This window comes from Martes martes (genome assembly GCF_963455335.1).
Source record: "Martes martes genome assembly, chromosome: X".
NCBI lineage: Eukaryota > Metazoa > Chordata > Mammalia > Carnivora > Mustelidae > Martes > Martes martes.
In genome coordinates this window covers 47,823,530-47,829,175 of record NC_137897.1, presented here as the reverse complement: position 1 = coordinate 47,829,175, position 5,646 = coordinate 47,823,530, and the positions used below count along the sequence as shown (strand labels likewise).

The 5,646-nt window shown below is 35.6% G+C and overlaps 1 pseudogene across 1 annotated transcript; it reads left to right on the top strand.

Annotated features, from left to right (window-relative positions):
* Positions 1 to 262: 262 nt before the first annotated feature.
* Positions 263 to 2,433, top strand: LOC308337528 (mitogen-activated protein kinase 6-like; annotated as a pseudogene). Its single transcript has one exon. The product of its transcript is annotated as a mitogen-activated protein kinase 6-like (transcript).
* Positions 2,434 to 5,646: the final 3,213 nt, after the last annotated feature.

The following is a 5,646-nucleotide window of genomic DNA, read 5'->3' as shown; positions in this document are numbered from 1 at the left end:
GAGCACTGGGGGTGGTGCATAAACAATGAATTCTGGAACACTGAAACGAAATGTAAAAAAGAAATAAAATCAAAAAAATAAATCTGAGGGAAATCAATGGGCCTGGTTAGCATATGCAATGAACATCAGGAAATCTTGCTGTGGAAGGAAAATTATTTTTCTTTTCCTTTTTTGAAAGATCTTTTCTTTTGATGTCAGTTTTCTTCCTTGTTTATACAAGTTCAACAATTCAAAAAGAAAAGGCAATAGTAAATACTTCAAAATGGCAGAGAAATTAGAAAGTCTCTTGGACATTCATGGTTTTGATCTGGGTTCTAGCTATATGGACTGAAAAACATTGGGTTGTGGAGGCAATGGCTTGTTTTTGTTTTTGTTTTTGTTTTCTGCTGTAGCCAATGACTGTGACAAAAGAGTAGCTATAAAGATAATTGCCCTTACTGATCTCCAGAGTGTCAAACATGCTCTACGTGAAATCAAAATTATTAGAGGACTTGACCATGATAACATTGTGAAAGTGTTTGAAATTCTTGGTCCTAGTGGAAGCCAGTTTGCAGATGATGTGGGCTCTCTTACTGAACTGAACAGTGTCTATATTGTTCAGGCATACATGGAGACAGCCTTGGCTAATGTGCTGAAGCAGGGCCATTTACTGGGAGAGCATGCCAGGCTTTTCATGTATCAGCTGTATACATGATTCAAGTATATTTGCTCTGCAAACATACTGCACAGAGATCTCAAACCAGCTAATCTTTTCATTAATACTGAAGACTTGGTGCTGAGGATAGGTGACTTTGGTCTTGCATGGATCATGGATCTCCATTATTCTCATGAGGGTCACTTTTCTGAAGGATTTGTTACTAAATGGTACAGGTCTCCAAGTCTTTCACTTTTTCCTAATAATTATACTAAAGCCATTGCTATGTGGGCTGCAGGTTGCATCCTTGCTGAAATACTGACTGGTAAAACTCTCTTTGCAGATGCATATGAAATTGAGCAGAGACAGCTGATTTTAGAACCTATTCCTGTTGTACATGAGGAAGACCATCAGGAGCTTCTTAGCATAATTCCAGTTTACATTAGAAATGACATGACTGAGCCACACAAACCTTTTCTCAGCTGCTTCCAGGAATTAGTGGAGAAACACTGGATTTCCTGGAAAATTTTTGACATTTAGCTCAATAGATCAGTTGGCAGCAGAAGAAGAGCTTTCTCATCCTTACACGAACATATATTCGTTTCCAATGGATGGGCCAATTTCAAGTCATCCTTCTCATATTGCAGATGAGGTTGATGATATTTTGCTTATGATTGAAACTTGTAGTCATTTGTATAACTGGTAAATGTACCATTGTCAATTTTCAAAGCATGATTGGCCTATACGTAACAACTTTGATATTGATGAGGTCAGCTTGACCCAAGAGCTCAGTCTGATGGCACTGGAAGAAGTATGACTTAATCCTCGAAAATATTTGGATGGAGGTCTTGAAAAGTATTTGGAGGATAGTGCTTTTGATACCAATTACTCTACTGATCCTTTTTGGAAGTACCCAGATCACCATGAAAACAAATACCGTGATCTGGTGTGTAGCCATACTTGTAACCACAAAACAAGGTCATCATCATATCTAGATAACTTAGTTTGGAGAGAGAGTGAAGTTAACCATTATTATGAACCCAAGCTTTATGTAGATCTTTCCAATTGGAAAGAACAAAGCAAAGAAAAGTCTGATAAGAAAGGCAAGTCAAAAATGTGAAAGGAATCGATTGATTAAAGCCCAGAAAGCTCTAGAGGAAGCATCGCAGCAACTCACTGAAAAGAAAAGGGAAAAGAATCAGGGATTTGACTTTGATTCCTTTATTGAAGGAAGCATTCAACTTAGCTCACAACATGAGCCTACTGATGTTGTTGATAAATTAAACGACTTGAATAGCGCAGTGTCCCAACTAGAATTGAAAAGTTTGATATCAAAGTCAGTAAGCCAAGAAAAACAGGATGAAGGAATGACAAATTTGGCTCAATTAGAAGCCTTGTACCAATCTTCTTAGGATAACCAGTTTGTGGGTGGTAGGAAGGATTGTTTTCTCATAATTCAGTTTTGTTATGAAGTAAGGAAGGATGAACAAATTAAGAAGGAAAACACTTACACCAGTTACTTCAACAAGTTCTTTAGCAAGAAAGAAGACTGAAATGCTAGAAATTGAGCCAGCAGAGGATGGGAAGCTTTGGGAGAGAGGAAATGTGGAAGGATTTCTGAACAACACTGGGGAGTTCCTCTTTAACAAGAAGCTTGACTCCATAAGCCTCCATAGTTTCAAAACCCAATTGGGTCCACACTTAAGTCAATACAGGCAACTTTAACACCTTCCGCTATGAAATATTAACCTCAGATTCCCCATAAGATATACAGCAGCATTCTGAAATATCTGAACTAAAACACTCAGCAGAATTTCTCTTTGTATTCTTCATGAAATATTGTTTGTCTTTTTTTTATTACTAGTGTTTCAGTCAATTTTTTAGTTGAATCATATGGTGCCATTTAGAAAGGATTTTATTAGTTTTTGGTTTTTAGAATCCAGACTTTTTTTTTCTACATGTGAGATGGTTTTCTTTTTAACTGCATGTGGTTTACACACCAAAATAAAGAATAGAGCAAAATAATGCAATGCAAGAGGCAATAAAAGAAATGCACTAAGACAAGTAAAAAACACTCTCATAGAACAATGATTTATTTTACAGGAAATAAAAAAATCTTGCCTTGAAATTTACACAGTGAGACTGTACATACTTGCATGAAAATATCTATTTTTTTCCTAAAACATTTTTCATTCATGTGTATTTTCAAGTTTTTCATACTGTACACATTTTTAGAACACATTATACCAGCAACTGAAAATGAATGCCAAATTTGGTATGCTTGTGACATTTACTTCAAGGTAACAAAAGTATGTGGCAAAACATAGACCATCCATATGGTTCATATATGCACTTCTTTTTAGTCACCATTTATTGCAGTAAAGTACTCTTAATAAGATTCATGCACTGTTTATAAATGTTCTGGTATGCATTCTTTAATGTGAAGTGTTACTACATCATATTTATTTTAGCAAATCAGTATATTTTCTGTTTTTAATTATAAAAAGTTAATTTAGTTTTTGAAATTTATTTGCAAATACACTTTTTCCATATGGCACTATTGTCTGTTGCTTACTTAGCTGAATATATAACATCAGCTCATCCTATGGCTGTCCACGTACTTATTTACTTAAGTACATATTTTAAGTAAAGCACTCACTGTGCATAGGAATTTGTTTTTTAGAGTAGCTTGATCTATCTACAAAGAAATATAAGGGATTACTTTATTATAAAATGCTCCTAGAAATCCTAACTGTGTTTATTTAAAAAAAAATGTGATGTTAGATTTGTGTGCATGGAAGTAACTAAGGTACATCACTATTGCAGTTTAAAAGTTGTACATGATAAAACATATTTTGTATTTACTGTATGTTTTTACCGAATGATAGCTTCCTCATCCCAAGGCAAGCACGAATAAAATAAGGTTAAATGTAGCATGTGGAGATGCAATCTTTTAGAATTTGTTTCATCTATTTTATTTTATTGAATACTGTCCACATCTTTGGTTATCCTGCTCAAAGAAAAGGACAAATAAACATGGCCAATGGGGGAAAAAGAAACTGGGATAGCAATCATTATATCAGACAAATTGGATTTTAAACAAAAGACTGTAGTAAGAGATGTAGAGGGCCCACTATATCATATGTAAAGGGTCTATCCAACAAGAATATCCAACAGTTGTAAATATATATGCCACCAACATGGAGCAGGTAATTATGTAAACCAATTAAAGAAACATATTGATAATAATGCACTAAGAAGAGGAGACTTCAACACTCCACTCTCAGCAATGGACAGGTCATCTAAGCAGAAGATCAACAAAGAAACAAGAACTTTGAAGGACACATTGGACCAGATGAACTTTGTGGATATATACAGAACATTCCATCCTAAACCAAAAGAATACTCATTCTTCTTGAGTGCACAAGGAACTTTCTCCCAAATCAATTAAATATTGGGTCAGGAATCAGGTCTCAAATGATAGCAAAGGATTGAGATTATTCCCTGCATATTTTCAGACTACAATGCTTTGAAGCTGGAACTCATAAGAAGAAATTTGAAAGCACCTCAAACACTTAGAGGTTAAAAGTCATCCTGCTAATGAATACATTTGTCAATCAGGAAATTAAACTTAAACATTTCATGCCATTAATGAGAATGAAAACACATCAGTTCAAAACCTTTGGGATACAACAGAGGTGGTCCTAAGAGGGAAGTACTTAGCCATCCAAGACTCTCCCAAAAAATTAGAAAAATCCCAAATGCACAAGCTAGTCTTAACCTAAAGGACCTGGAGAAAAAACAGGAAATAAAGCATAAACCCAGCAGTGGAAGAGAAAAAAATAAAGATTAGAGAAAATATCAACCTAGAGCAATCTACACATTTAATACAATCCCTAACAAAATACTATCACTTTTTTTCAAAGAGAAAGGAAAAAAATAATCCTAAGATTTATATGAAACCAGAAAAGATACTGAATTGCCAGAGGAATGTTGAAAAAGAAAACCAAAGCTGGCGGCATCATAATTTCGGACTTTAAACCCTATTAAAAGGCTATAATCATCAAAACAGTACAGTACTGGCACAAAAATAGACACATAGATTAGTGGAACAGAATAGAGAGCCCAGAAATTGACCCTCAACTCTATGGTCCACTAATCTTTGACAAAGCATGAAAGAATATCCAGTGGAAAAAAAGAATCCCTACAAAAAATTGTGTTGGGAAAATTGGACAGCCACAAGCAGAAGGATGAAATGGGATCATTTCCTTACACCACACACAAAAATAGACTAAAAATGGATGAAGGAACTCAATGTGAGATAGGAATCCATTGAAGTCCTTGAGAAGAACACTGGTAACAACCTCTTGGACCTCAGACTCAGCAACTTCTTCTTAGAAAGTTTGCTAAAAGCAAGGGAAGAAAGGGCAAAAATGAACAACTGAGACTTCATCAAGACAAAAACTTTTACACATCTAAGGAAACAGTTAATGAAACCAAAAGGCAACCGACAGAATGGAAGAGGATATTTGCAAATGACTTATCAGACAAAGGGTTAGTATCCAAAATCTATAAAGAACTTATCAAACCCAACATGTAAAGAACAAATAATCCAATCAAGAAATGGGCTGAAGACATGAACAGACATTTCTCCAAAGAAGACATCCAAATGGCCAACAGACACATGAAAAGGTGCTCAAAGTCACTCAGCATCAGGGAAATACAAATCAAAACCACAGTGAGATACCACCTCACACCAGTCAGAAAGGCTAAAATTAACCAGTCAGGAAAAAACACGTGTTGGTGAGGATGCAGAGAAAGGGGAACCTTCCTATGCTCTTGGTGGTAATGCAAGCTGGTGCAGCCACTCTGGAAAAACAGTATGGAAGATCCTCAAAAAGTTGAAAATAGGGGGAGGAGACAAGATGGCAGAGAAGTAAGAGGCGTTGTTTCAACCTGTCCCCTAAAGTGAGCTGATTACCTACCAAAGAACTCTGATCACCCATGAAATC